Genomic DNA, 15,782 nt, shown 5'->3' with positions numbered 1-15,782 from the left:
AATGAACTATTTAACTATATAGTTTTTATTTTGAAAAACTAAAGATTAATTAAATTATTTAATATGATTTAAATTAAATATTTAAATAGGTTATAACTGATCTGTTTTATTTTAAATAAAATAACGATTAATTAAATTATTTAATTATCTTTATAAACCCGAAAAGAAGCGATACTTTTAATAAGTTATTTTTCCAGAAGTTTTGACTATCAAACTCTCTCTTAGAGAAAGAAAGCAATAGATTTTTCTAAACTTGAAAATCTATTCACAAAATCCTTTCTCTATCAAACCTCCCTAGATCTCATGTGTTGAGTACATCTAGCAAGTTCTAAATCAAACTTTTGAATCCTACGTGCCCACACACGTCCTTGTGTGTTTGAGGATTGGTATGGAAGATCAAGGTGTGAGCTTTCAAAATAAGGATAGGAAGATCGTTGATTTATACAAAAAGATTTATGGACTCTTGATAGGCTACAAGAGATAATCTCTAATCTATTTGTGTTTGATTTAATATATCTATATATATATGACATTGGCAGGTATCAATAAATTTTTAAAAAGAAAACATTCTACTACAAAATTTGATTTTCATATTTAATACCAACAAGGTATAAACCACTCACACCGTACTTTTGTGGAGCGATTTGTACGGTTTGATGTCTATGTGGTGCGGGTTATGGTTTAGAAAAATTTTCAAACCGCCTATGCGATGCGGTCCAATAAATTGGGAAAAACCCCAAACAAGTAGTGTAATAGATCTTCGCTACTCATAGACACTAAACCATGTCTGAAAACATAAAGGAAAGGCTAGCCTCAACCCAACAAAACCACTCCATCTAAACGATACCTCCCAAATTTCTGACCTACCATTTCCATGGAAGCCAACAACCCTTCTCATTGGACCTTGATCTCCCAAAACAGTAGAGCCAGCACTAGATTTGGCCTTGGAACGGAGGAGAGTCATTCAAATTCCCTGAGAGAAGAGGAAGAGACTACAAAACTACTGCAAGAGCCACCCCCACCTGAGAAGGACATAGATTTGATCGAAATTGCAAAAGAGACATTTCTCTCAGCAGAGCATGCCAATGTAAGGATTGACCGCCACATCTGGCCGAGAGAAAAACAAGCTGGGTTGCTAGGGTTTTAGTGGGAGAGAGAGGGACTCCTAAAGCTATTTGGTGATGACTTTTTATATGATATAATTATTATAACATTTTTTGACATATTCTATTTACTTTTAATTACCAATTTTGTTAAATATACTATGAGTGGATGGTTCTTAAAATGATTGGTGGTTTGACAGAGGCTTATGCGGGGTTCGTCACCATCATTCAACACCATAATCCTCTTCCGACCTTTTGCACAAGCTCGTTCGATGCTTTCATTAGAAGAGGATAACATGAAACAATGTGTCGCTCTTGAATTAGGTTCAGATTCTTCTTTGCTTGTGAATTCAAATAATGATAATGTTTCTAGTGGCAATAATTTCAAACAGCAGCAAGAAAATAAAAATGGGGATCATAATTTTGGTAGCCAAAATTCTGGTGGCCGTGGTGGGTGGCGCGGCAACAACCATGATGGTCGTGTAGGCAATCGTGGTGGATCTCGTGGCGGGGGACAGCAGCAACCTTCAGCAGTGTCATGGCTGCAACAATGGGCTTTCATGCCTCCTTGGTCTACCTGGTCACCTCAAACTTGGGCCAGCCCACCTTGCCCATATCCCACTATAGGCTGGTGGATTCGTCCACAGTCTGCAAAAGGGGTTCTTGGGCCTCAACCCTCCAAGGCCCACTACACAGCAGCAGCCCCAAGTGTGCCCTATGTAGCGATGGACATTTATGCGGCTATGCACACTCTCTCACTCCATCAACCAGATGAAAATTGGTACATGGATACCGGTGCCACCTCTCACATGACCGCAAATCAAGGTACTCAATTTGAGCAAACATAATGGTATTATTGTTGGTAATGGTCATATAATTTTGATTCTTGGTTGTGGAAGTGCCTCACTGACCAAAACAAATCCACCTTTGAGCCTTAAAAATGTGTTGCATGCACCTAAACTTATCAAAATCCCCATCTTAGTCCACAAATTTACTAATGATAATATGGTGTCTAATGAATTTGACCCATTTGGGTTTTCTGTGAAGGATCTAAAGATGGGGAAGCACATAATGAGATGTGATAGCTCGACCGATATCTATTCCTTCACCACACTTTGTGCCCCACCACCTTCAGCTGTACCATCCGTTTTTCCTGTTACTTCTTCTAATTTATGCAATTCTCGTTTAGGGCACCCGGGAAATGTCATTTTAAATTCTCTTTGTAGTAGCAATTTTATTAAATATAGTAAGGTCCGAAAATTTTTTTGAGAATCTTGTCCTCTTGGCAAACACATTAAGTTTCCATTTGATGACTCTCATTCTTTTATTGTTATGCCATTTGATATAATTCACAGTGACTTATGGACATCCCCTATATTAAGTTTATTCAGCCATCGTTACTATAATGACCCAAAATCACTAATAAGGCTTAAGGGCCTTGATTAGCGTGTCGAGAGGGCATAATTGGTATATGTGTGATTTAATGGTTTAATGCATGATTATGTGTCATGCATGATTAATATGATTATATGACAATGTGACATGCAAGTTTGTGAGTATTAGATATGCATGTGGGCCCTTTATAGCTTATAAGGGCATATTTGTAATTTTGGCATGTTGAGGGCATAAATGTAATTATATGTGATAAATTGTTGAGACCACATTATTATGTGGATACATTAGCAGCACATGGCTCGAGATAGTCCTAGTGAGCGGATTGGCAAAATAGTCACAGCGGGGTTTAATACCCGGCTCGGGGAAGCCTAGGGGTATTTGGAACGAAATTTAGTGGATATCTTGGGAATTATTGGATATTGAATAAATAATTGGTAATTAAATGGGATGATGGATTAATTGGTTAATGGTAGGAACACTCTAGGAATTAGCAAGAATTGAGAGCGAAATGACTATATTGCCCTTTAAGTACTCTTGGAAGATTAGTAAATCTTCGAGGGCAGCAAGGTATTTTTCCTAGAAACTAAGGGATATACTCAAAAATCATTTAGGACTAGTTCAGAAGGAAGTAGAAATTTCAGTCATCACCCTCTCCTCTCCCTCACAGTTTCTCTTCTCTCTCTCTCTCTCTCTCTCTCTCTCTCTCTCTCTCTCTCTCTCTCTCTCTCTCTCTCAATATGCTTCGAAGCTTAGGAAGGAAAAAGGGCAGAAGCCTAGGTCTTAAGCTGTGAATGTCGCTAGGAAGTCTATAGGAATTGAAGTCTTAACCAAGAAATTCAGCTAAGGAGCTTGGGGGTTTAAGCTCAAGGTTAGAAGATTGAAAGCTGGTGGGAGATTCAATCATAGCTAAGGTAAGTTCTTGTTCTTGGTTATGTTAAGAAAAATTCTAATTATATGGATGGTTTTAGACTGAGTTTTGGGTAGAGAATTGTTGCTGAATTGGAGTATTAGCTATAGTAATATAACTATGGTTTTGTGTTTGATTGAGTAATCAAAAGCCTTAATTCGTAGCTAACTTATTTTTCAATTGGGGAGGATTATTTAGGTGAAGTATTGGGGAAAGTTGGCTGGGAAATGTGTGGAAGGAACCCATAAATTTTAGGCTTGAAGGGGCGCATCGCGGCGCGTGTGGCCATTTTGGCCTGGTTATGCTCTCTGAGATGGGGGCGTGCCGCGACCAAGAGAGGCAAGTTGCGACCCGCCTAGGGATTTTAGCCTTAGAATGGTTTCTAGAATTGGTACGGCTCGGGGGTTCGAACCTAGGAACTCGGGACAATTTTTACTACCCAGTTTAGTAGAAATTGAGGTCTCAAATGCTAGTTTCTGTCTCCTAAGTTTTTATTTGGATTGGAAGTTAAAAATTACCCATTGGACACTGTGACTAGGTTTATCGCCAAGGCTTGAGGCTAAGGATCATGCTCGAGACCATTCCATTATCTCCATTTGGAATTAAAGGTAAGAAAACAGCACCCTTGTGTGGCTATGTTGGGACTGAGATTCCCTTTATTTGAATACATACGTTGTATAACTTTGATAATGCCATGTGAGCATGAAATGAATAGCCTAATAAAGTCGGGGGCTGATAATTTGCGCATAGGTCGTGGCTCGGCCACTGTGAGCTAGGGTCAGCTAGATAAACACTGGACTCGACCTAAGCGAGCCGGAGTCAGTAGATTAAACAGAGGGTGTGGCCCAAGGGTGTCGACCCTGAGTATAGCATGTTGATTGAGATGAATTGTTGAATATAAATGTTTATAGTTGCTAGCTTGATGATATGGCTTGTTGAATATCTGGTTAACTGTCTGGTGAATTAATTGATTATCATCATTGATTATGTATTATTGCTATGGTTTCCTTGTTGGGCCTTGGCTCACGGGTGCTATGTGGTGCAGGTAAAGGCAAGGATAAGCTAGACCAACAATGAGTTAGAGAGCTCTTGGGGCGAGGTGTACATTGTTAGCTGCTCGTCCACCACAGTCGAGGGAAAGTACACGGACAGAAGCCTAAAACTTGTATTTTTCCATTAGAGTGGCCAGTGATTGTATATAACTTTTGAGAATTTGTAAATTTTCTTTTAAACCCTGTTTTTGGGATCCCATGTACCAAACTTCTATTTTAATAAATTAACTGTTTATGATCAAAATCTTTTAACCCTTACCTGATTATGACTTTGAGATCACATTTTTATCCAAATGACATGTTTAGAAAGTCTTGCACTATTTCAAATACACAGTGTAACGGTCTTGGTTATCTAGGGTGTTACAACTTGGTATCAGAGTTGTCTAGGTTTAAGGGTTCATGAAGACTAGCTGGACATGTACACTCGCAGCTAAAGACAAGCTCGACTCAGGGTTTGGTAATTGTATACATGTGATTATATGTTTAAGTGCTTAAATAAAATATAAATGCTTTACTACATGATTAATAGGGAGCATGAGATATTGATAGGGCCTGGCCCTTGACTGCTATATAATGATAATGAGGCGTGCTTATTAGCATTGTTGTTATGTGTGAGTGAATATTTGAAAGATTATTTGCATCTTGATTGCTTGTGGTGGGCTAAGTTCCAAAGGTGGACCATGGAAAGATTGTTACCCTGTCATCATTGTTTGACCACCGAGTCGTTGATTGCAGGTAAACTTGGATAGTTATACATCCAAGGCGATCGATATGACTAGCCGGCAAAGGGTCTAAGGCTAGAGATGATGACCAGGGCCAGAACCCTCCGCCAGTCCCTAAGAACTGGCAGCAAATACTTGCAGACATGCAAGCCCGGTTACAGAGCTAGGAAGAGCAAATCTGTCTTCTGAGACAGCAGGCTCTCTCAGGGAGTGTTGCACATATTTTTCCACCTGCTGTGGCACCAGTTGTATAGGCACCTAAGACTGGGAACATGTGGGAGCCACTGTATGAGCAGTTCAGGAGACAGCATCCTCCAACCTTTGAGGGAGAACCGGATCCTCTAAAGGCCGAACAATGGATGAGTATGATCACTTCTATCTTGGATTTTATGAGAGTGGAAGGTAGTGACATGGTGGCCTGTGCCACCTACATGCTTAGAGAAGATACCCGTATTTGGTGGGAGATGGCATCACAGACTAGAGATGTTTCTACTCTGAGTTGGGATGGGTTCAGAGACTTGTTCAGCCAAAAGTACTATAATGTTGCCATAAGGGCAGCGAAGGTGAATGAGTTTGTGGGGTTGGTACAGGGCAACATGACAGTTACAGAGTACGCCTGAAGTTTTACAAGCTTGCAAAGTTCGCACCAGACTTAGTGCCTACTGATGCAGCTAGACAGGACAGGTTTATTCGGGGGCTTAATTTTATGATAGCCCGAGATGTGAGAATTACAACAGTACCTGGGGGGACGACTTATGCCCAGGCTGTTGAGAAGGGTCTTACTGCTGAGGAGGCGGAGAATAAGATCTGAAGGGAGAACGCTGCGAGACAGGAGGTTCGCAGGGCGGTACCTCCATATTCAGGGTCTGGTAGGGGCGAAGGCCCCAGTGATCTGAAGAGGAAGATCCCTGACCCTTCGACTGCTGCTGGTCCTGAAAGGAGGGGTCGGGGTGCTCAGGGTGGCCACCAGGGAGGCGGCAAAACATGGAGAAGCTACCTAGAGTGCACGAGGTGCAGAAGATGCCATCCGGGTGAATTTCGGGCAAAGACTTGTTATGTGTGCGAGGTGGTGGGACACCTCAAGAAAGACTGCCCAATAGTGAAGAAAGAGGAATCAGGGAAGGTGGACAACTTGACTCCAGGTCGAGTGTTCGCCTTGATGCAAGCAGAGGCCGAGGCTAGTCCCTCGGTAGTGACAGGTCAGCTTTCTAGCGCTGGCTCTCCTTTTACTGTATTGATTGACTCTGGTGCTACACATTCATTTTTTTCTAGTAAGATAATTAATAGATTGTGTAGACCTAGTGAGTATTATACTACGGGGTTTGGGACTATAATTCCTATAGGGGAACTGGTGGTGTCTAGGAGATGGATTAGAGCACGGCCAGTGATGGTTGATTGTAGGGAGCTATCAGTAGACTTGATTGAGTTAGGTATGGAGGATTTTTACATGATTCTTGGGATGGATTGGCTGGTTAGATATGGGGCTACCATTGATTGTAGGAAGAAGATGGTGACCTTTGAGCCTGAGGGAGAGGATCCCTTTATTTTCGGGTGAGGTGCAGGGACCCCGCATACCCATGATATTAGCATTGAGAGCTAGAGACCTATTATAGGGAGGTTGTATAGGTTTCCTAGCTAGTGTGGGGATACTACCAGAGTTTTGCCAGCAGGGCCGGGTGAGACCAGATTAGTTCGTGAGTTCTTGGATGTGTTCTCTGAGGATTTACCAGAGCTGCCGCCGCACAAGGAGATTCAGTTTGTCATCGAGTTAGCGCTGGGGATAGATCCAGTGTCGAGGGCACCATATAGGATGGCTCTGGCGGAACTGAAAGAATTGAAGATACATTTGCAAGAACTTCTTGATTTGGGGTTTATCAGGCCTAGCTACTCGCCATGGGTGCTCCGGTTTTGTTTGTGAAGAAGAAGGATGGGACTTTGAGGATGTGTATAGACTATAGGGAGTTGAACACGTTGACCATCAAGAATAAATACCCCTTACCAAGGATCGATGACTTGTTTAATCAGCTGTAGAGAAAGACGGTGCTCTCGAAGATTGATCTTTGATTTGGTTATCACCGGCTGAGGATCAAGGATGAGGATATATTAAAGACGGCCTTCCAAACGAGGTATAGGCATTATGAGTTTTTGGTCATGTCGTATGGTTTGACCAATGCCCCAGCAGTATTTATGAACTTGATGAACAGGGTGTTCAAGGAATTTTTGGATCAGTTTGTGATTGTCTTCATCGACGACATCCTAGTGTACTCCAGTTCAGAGACAGAGCATGAACAGCATCTCTAACAGGTCTTTCAGAGATTGAGGGAGCACCGGTTGTAACGCCCTGGTTACCCCAAGACCGTTACGGTGAACGTTGAACCATGAATTCAACTCACTAATTGAGTTCTTTGGTTAAAAACGTGCTTCTAGGTGTTATTAATAGGTTAAGGTGAAAAAACCAACCAAAAGGATAGGATATATTTTATTTAAAACATAAAACTGTTCATGGGCCCATAAAAACGTTTACAAGTCATTTACGATACAAAAAGGTTGTACGCCCTGGTTTTCCCACGGGCTGTTTAGCAGGACGAGCCTCGGACTAAACATGATTTAGCCCGAGGCTCCAACAGGCCAGAGGCTCTATTTCCAGGACGGGCCCTTTCTAGCTCGAGGGGGTCTTGTTTCCAGCTCGCTCTTGTCGCACCAGGAGCTGGGAATAACATCCGGCGACCACTGACGGATAAGCTCGGATTATGGATTGCTCCGGTAGCGAGCTTCTCAGGAAGCTCTGACCTTATGGGAAGTCAACACGCAAGATAAACGTGCATATTCCTGCCATCACGTGTCCGATATCCCCCTGACTTCTCGGACACGCAGCAGGAACGTGCGTATTCAGACACCCACGGACGAGTTGGGCCGTGCGGCCCATTATCTCCTTCCATACTGATTAGACCACACTTGTGTGTCAGGTTTAGGAATTAATCATGAATATCACAGACTTGATATGACAAATGATAAGGTCACGAGATGACCTCCCTACCAACTTCCAGGTGCCTTCTCCTATAAATATGGAGACCCTGGGAGTTGATAGGGGTTGGAAAAATAGTCTTTTAAGAACTATATACTTTGTAAACCAATTACCCAGAGAATATCAATAATATTGACTAGTGGAGTAAAAGGATTTTAACCTTCGAACCACTTAAAAACGTGTCTCAAGTCACCTAGTTCTTCCCCCAAAGATTTCATATCTGTGACGGTTCTACTTTTAGTACTAATCTCTTTCTCTTCTTCTCTTAATTATCTGTTGCCGAAGAACCGCGCCAACAGTTTGGTGCTTTCATTGAGAGCAAGTCCGATTAGTACTACCACAAACATACAACTATGGTGACCACTCGATCCAAACATGGCAACGAGACAGAACAGCATGATGGGCAGGAGGCCCGCCATGTTGCCCTCCCTGATGAGCAAGTTCCTGAAGTCCAGCAGAGGACAGGAAAGCAGCCGGCCGGCCAAGACGACACTGGTAGTTCGGCGCCCCGACCGCCTAATCCGAATCCATGTTATTACACTGCGGTGGAGATGGAGAATGCTCAGCTGAGGAGCCAGCTAGCAGCAGCTGGTCAGCAAATCCAGGATATTCTGAGTCGACTACCCCCTCTCACAACCAACGGTAACGTTGGAGAGAGGCGAGGCGAGGCTCCTAAGTCTCGCCGGAGTAATCGATCCAGGCATAGCCGTTCGGGTAGAATCCCTGCAGCCAACTCCACCCCTTCACCGCACCATCAAGAGGCGAGCTTCAGGGAAATGCCTCGGACCGAACAGCAGCAGTACAGCCGTTCGGTTAGGACGTCAACCCCTAGCTCTCAGCCTTCCTCGAGGACGCCCAGAAGAGATCGAGGAAGTTCCCAAAGGAGGGCCGAGGAGATCCGGAGATGTCAGCCCGTCCCCGAAGAACGTCCAGTTCCTTGTCCAGCTCGCCCAGCGCGAAACCAGCAAGCTGGCAGGGCCGAGAGGCCCCCACCAAATTTAGTCCGTCCGGACGGCACTAGGATCGCCTATCCGGTCAGGCATCCTCCTTCTCCCATCAGATACCCGTCTCCTCAGCCCGTCCGAGACATCCCGACCTACGGAAATAGTAGGAGAGACCCGCCATCGGCCGGGCCTTCCCGGCGCAGCAGGGTGCCGGGGGAAGGATCAGGTCGGAGCCGCCAAAGACGCACCTCGAGCCTGTCCAGCAGGAGTCACTGGACCGGTAGTGCACGGAGTGATCTTTCGGGAGGAGACCTGCGACAGCGACTAAGTTCAGCACAAAGTCACCATACTACCCAGGGAGGCGACCTTCGAGATCGCCTCAACTCTCACAGAGAGGATCGAGTTAGGGATGGTAGCCAGGCCCGCTCAGTTGGGGTCTGATCCGAAGTACGTAATGGCGGGAATGCCCCAAATGACCTATCTCAAGATAGGAGGGGCAACAACCCGCCTAATATGTACAACGGGTCCGGAGCTGTTGAACAGCCCCGGAATAACCCTGGATCTCAGGACAAGACCCTAGAACGTTTAACTCAGATGGAGGAGCTGATGAAGAAGCTCCTGTCAGAGAAAGAAAAAGACGAATATGATTCAGGGGATGAGATGGAACTCTTCGCCCCCAATATAGCAGCAACGGCATACCCTTCTGGCTTTCGTATGCCTCACTTGTCAAAATTCAACGGGGATGGAGACCCATCTGACCACTTAGGGATGTTCAACACCCTAATGATGGCTCATAACATCGGGCCAGAGCTTCGTTGCTTGATCTTTCCTTCCACCCTAACTGGACCTGCCAGGCAGTGGTTCAAACAAAGTAAAAGGCAGTCAATCAGCTCCTGGAAGACCTTTTCGGCTGACTTCAAGAGGACATTCCGCGCCTCTCAGGCCGCCAGGGTCCAGGCCGACTCCCTAGCTAACGTGAGACAGCAACCTGGAGAGACGCTAAAAGCCTACTTGAGCAGATTTGCAAATGTCGCTGCTCGAGCCAGAGACGCCGACGACAGCTCCAAACTCATGGCTATGAGGACCGGGATCCTAGTAAGCGGAGATCTGTGGAAGGATATTCAAAGGAGGGGGGTCAGCTCGGTTAGTGAATTCCTTAACAGAGCCCAAGAGTGGATAAACTTGGAAGAAGCTGAAGCTTCAGCCGCGGGGACCAGCCAGGTCCTCGAGAAGCCCGCTGGGACGGGAACAGAGATCGTAGTAGCGACTCCCGACGTCACGCAGAGTAACCAGCCCGGTGGCGGCAAAAGAAAAGGGAATGGTGAAAACAGCCAGCACGGTCAAAAAAAGAATAAGTCCGTGGATAAATTCAAGCCCGTGTTCACAACGTATACCGAGCTCACCCAAACCAGAGAGAATATTTTCCTAGCCAACGCTACGCGAGTCCCCTGGAAAAGACCGGAGCCAATAAAGCACCCTAAAGGAAAGAGAGACGCTTCCAAATTCTGCCGTTTTCATAACGACCTCAGGCACAATACCGACGACTGCAGGCACCTCAAAGATGAAATCGAGACTCTCATCCGAGCAGGTCCGTTGGCGCAATACTCGCGGAACAGGGTCCCGGCAAGTCGACCCGCTCCGGAGATCCCAGCCAATCAACCTGGACCTCGGGTAGATCAGGACGTCCTTCCCCCGTGGTCGAGGGAGAGATTTCCACCATCTTTGGAGGACCACACATGGCTGGCACGAGCAAAGGCGCCCAGAAGAGGTATGTGAATGAGTTGAAGGCCCACAATGGAGCGGAGTTCGTCCCGGAACAGCGTCAATCAAAACAACAAAGATTAGAGAAACAACCGATCACTTTCACGGAGGAAGACGCGAGCCATGTCCAATTCCCTCATAACGATCCCTTGGTCGTAGTAGTCCAGCTCGCCAACCGGAGAGTAAGGAGAGTGTTAGTGGAAAATGGGAGCTCGGTGAACCTCCTATTCCGTTCCACCTTAGAAAAAATGGGTCTGACCGTCTCCGAGCTGAAGGCAACCTCGATGATGCTATATGGTTTTTCAGGAGAAGGGTCAGCAGCGATAGGAACGATTGAGCTGGTAATCACCCTAGGGGACGAGTCCCGAACAGTGTCCAAACTACTCGAATTCGTAGTCATTGACTGCTCCGCTGCCTACAATGCAATTTTGGGCCGACCTACGCTCGTTGCTTTCGAAGCTATCACGTCCGTCCGGCACCTCGCCATGAAGTTCCCTACTTCAACAGGGGTCTGCACTATCAAGGGCGATCAGCTCGCTGCCAGGGAATTCTACAGCATTTCCATGAAGGGAAAATCTAAACCCGGGCAGGTGACGATGGCCATTCAGGATGAAGAGGAATCACAGGGACCCAAGGCGGCTCCTGAGATTGAAAAACCTCGGGTTTCCGAAGACGAAAAGCTCGCCCTAAGCGAGGACATTGACCCCCGAGTAGGCGAGGATAGGTCCAAGCTCCAAGCTATTGAAGATCTCGAGGAGGTAGGCATCGATGAACAAAACCTGTCATGGACGGTTAAGCTCGGAAAGAACCTCTGCGATAGAAGAAAGGCAGAACTGACTGCGTTTCTGAAAAGGAACCTGGACGTATTCGCATGGTCGCACGAGGACATGATAAGGATCAGTCCGAGCGTAATCATGCACACGCTCCATCTAGACAAAAGTGTCCCTGCCAAGTCTCAAAAGCAGAGGCGTTTAGGGACAACCCGAGCCGAAGCCCTTGAAGAAGAAGTGGCCCGGCTCAAAAAATGTGGCTTTATCCGCGAAGCCAGATTTTCCATTTGGGTTGCCAATCCCGTGTTAGTTCCAAAGCCCAATGGGAAGTGGTGGACCTGTATCGACTTTTCTGACCTGAATAAAGCCTGCCCCAAGGATTGCTTCCCATTACCGAGGATCGATCAACTGGTGGATGCCACGGCGGGGCACGAGCTCATGTCCTTCATGGACGCGTACTCGGACTACAATCAGATCGCGATGAATCCAGCAGACCAGGATCATACCAGCTTCATGACCCCAACTAATGTCTATTGCTATAAGGTCATGCCGTTCGGTCTTAAGAATGCCGGGGCCACCTACCAAAGGCTGGTAAATAGAATGTTCGCGGATCAGATCGGGAAAAACATGGAAGTGTACGTCGATGATATGCTTGTCAAGTCAAAGATTGCCAGCAACCACGTCACCGATCTGGAAGAATGCTTTAACATACTGCGAGAATATGGCATGAGGCTCAATCCTCAGAAGTGCACTTTCAGTGTCGCATCGGGGAAATTCTTGGGTTTCATAGTCAATACCCGAGGAATCGAGGCAAACCCCGACAAGATCAGGTCATTGCTCGAGCTTCCTTCCCCCAGGTCGCGGAAAGATGTCCAAGGCCTCACAGGAAGGGTGGCAGCACTGAACCAGTTCATTTCCAAATCGACCGACAAGTGTTTACCCTTCTACAACCTGCTCCGTGGAAACAAGAAGTTCGAATGGACAGTAGAGTGTGAAAGCGCATTCCTCGACCTAAAAACGCACCTGGCTGAGCCACCTGTGCTGTCAAAGCCCAAGGTAGGAGAACCTCTTTTCCTCTACATGGCCGTCACTGAGGACGCAGCTAGTGTTGTTCTGGTGCGAGAAGAGGACCAGGCTCAGAAACCGGTTTATTACATCAGCAAGAGACTCCTCGGAGCTGAGTCAAGGTACCCATTGATGGAAAAACTGGCGTTCTGCCTAATCACGGCCTCGTGAAAACTCAGGCCATACTTCCAGTCCCACTCTGTACACGTCATGATCGATCAGCCTCTAAGGCAGGTTTTGCAAAAGCCTGAAGCCTCGGGACGCTTGCTAAAGTGGGCGGTCGAACTCAATCAGTTCGAGATTTTCTATACTCCCCGAACTACCATAAAAAGTCAAGCCTTGGCCGACTTCGTGGCAGAATGCGCGGGATTCCATGAGATCCCATCAGAAGACTCTCCTCAGGTCGCCTCCTCAAGTTCATCGTGGAAGATCTTCGTTGATGGCTCATCTAACGAGAACGGCTCCGGGGCCGGAATCATTCTGATATCCCCAGAGGGGCATAGATTCCACTCGGCGCTGAGGTTCGGGTTCAAGGCGTCTAACAATGAGGCAGAGTACGAGGGCTTGTTAGCTGGACTTAGGATAGCTAGCGAGCTAAAGGCAAGCTCTGTCCAATGCTTCAGCGACTCCCAGCTCGTGGTGAATCAGGTTCTAGGCGAGTATCAAGTGCGAGGTCCCAAGATGGCCTCCTATTTGGCTAAGGTAAAATCCGAACTGTCTACGTTTGGGCAAGGGTCGATCGAACAGATACCTCGGGAGCAGAACGCCAACGCAGATGCTCTCGCCAAGCTCGCCACCTCGGGAGAGACAGAAACCCTGGGGTTGGTGCCAGTTGAGTTCTTGGAGAAACCCAGCATAGACGGAGATCGAATAGATATTGAAATGATTGACATCAGGCCGACCTGGATGACTCCCATTGTTGAGTACCTCGTCGAGGGCAAGTTACCCGAAGGGCGCAACGACGCACGATGAGTCCTTTATCAAGCTCCGAGGTATACGCTAGTCGAGGGGGTGTTGTACCGACGTGGGCATTCCTTACCTCTCCTCCGGTGCGTTCTTCCAAGTGAGGCGAAGGCCATCCTGCAAGAAGTTCATGACGGGTTCTGCGGAGATCACGCTGGGGGGCAAAGCCTGGCCTTGAAGATCCTTCGGCAAGGTTATTACTGGCCGACTCTATCCAAAGACTCGATCTCATATGTAAAAAAGTGCGACAAGTGTCAGCGGTTCGCCGCGGTTGCACGAGCTCCTCCGACAGAGCTAAAAATGATTTCGTCTCCCTGGCCCTTCGCCATTTGGGGGATAGATCTCATAGGCGCCCTGCCCACCGGAAAAGGCGGGGTCCGTTACGCCGTGGTAGCCATTGATTACTTCACCAAGTGGGCCGAAGCAGAGCCGTTGGCGACAATAACATCGAAAAAGGTGCTAGACTTCGTGGTCAAAAGCATCATATGTCGATTTGGCCTACCCAAAAAGATCGTCTCCGACAATGGCACTCAATTTGACAGCGACATGTTCACCGAATTTTGCGAAAGGCACGGAATTGTGAAAAGTTTCTCGTCCGTGGCCTATCCCCAGGCGAACGGCCAGGTCGAGGCTGTCAATAAAACTCTGAAGGCAAGCCTCAAGAAGAGGCTAGATGAGGCAAAGGGGATCTGGCCAGAACAGCTCCCCCAAGTTCTGTGGGCCTATAGGACCTCACATCGGACTCCCACGGGTCACACTCCTTTCTCCCTAACCTTTGGAAGTGAAGCAGTCCTCCCCGTGGAGGTGAAGGTCCTGTCGCACAGGGTCCGGTCCTACGACCAAGATGGGAACCACGAGCTCCTATGCCACTCCTTAGACTTAATGGATGAAAGGCGAGAGGATTCACTACTCCAGCTCGCCCATTATCAACAGAAAATCACTCGCTACTTCAACGCTAAGGTCAAAAGACGTGCCTTTAGCGTCGGTGATTTGGTCTTGAGGAGAGTTTTCCTGGCCGAGAAAGATCCCAAAGATGGGGTTTTGGGACCAAGCTGGGAAGGACCATACCAGGTCATCGAAGTCATCAAAGAGGGAACTTATAAGTTAGCTCGACTTGGTGGAGGGGCGGTCCCGCGGACTTGGAATGCTATCCACCTAAAGAAATATTATCAATGAGCCATTTGTAAGGCCTAGAAGGTCACCTTCCATGTATAAATAAAAATCAAATGTTTCTCGTTATTTGCAAGTGTATTTTTAAAGTAACAACGAAAGACCCTTTCCCAGTTACTTGGGGGGCATATGGTACCTGGATATATCCAGGTCTCCTTAACGACTTAGGTGTTAATTTTTATCTACGGATAAGAGTTATCACAAACTAAGTCCTATCCTGGTCTTAACCAGGTCAGAAAACTTAGAAGTTAACTAAAATTTGTTGACCGTGGTTCTTCTTTAAAGAGCCCGGGATACGGATAAAAGTTGACGCGAACTAAGTTTTTTCAAAATAAGTTCCTGGTCTTAACCAGGTCATAAAACTTAGAAGTTAACTAAAATTTGTTGACCGTGGTTCTTCTTTAAAGAGCCCGGGATACGGATAAAAGTTGATGCGAACTAAGTTTTTTCAAAATAAGTTCCTGGTCTTAACCAGGTCATAAAACATAGAAGTTAACTAAAATTTGTTGACCGTGGTTTTTCTTTAAAGAGCCCGGGATACGGATAAAAGTTGACGCGAACTAAGTTTTTTCAAAATAAGTTCCTGGTCTTAACCAGGCCATAAAACTTAGAAGTTAACTAAAATTTGTTGACCGTGGTTCTTCTTTAAAGAGCCCGGGATACGGATAAAAGTTGACGCGAACTAAGTTTTTTCAAAATAAGTTCCTGGTCTTAACCAGGTCATAAAACTTAGAAGTTAAATAAAATTTGTTGACCGTGGTTCTTCTTTAAAGAGCCCGGGATACGGATAAAGTTAACTCGAACTAAGTTCATAAAAATAAAGAGATGAATTGTGACCAAATGCATAAAAATATATATGTAAAACTGGCTGAGCAAATTGTCTCGAGGCGGAAACGCCTCACATA

The sequence above is a fragment of the Humulus lupulus genome, chromosome 1 (genome assembly GCF_963169125.1).
Source record: "Humulus lupulus chromosome 1, drHumLupu1.1, whole genome shotgun sequence".
NCBI classification, from domain to species: domain Eukaryota; kingdom Viridiplantae; phylum Streptophyta; class Magnoliopsida; order Rosales; family Cannabaceae; genus Humulus; species Humulus lupulus.
Note: the sequence above shows the minus strand (reverse complement) of the source record.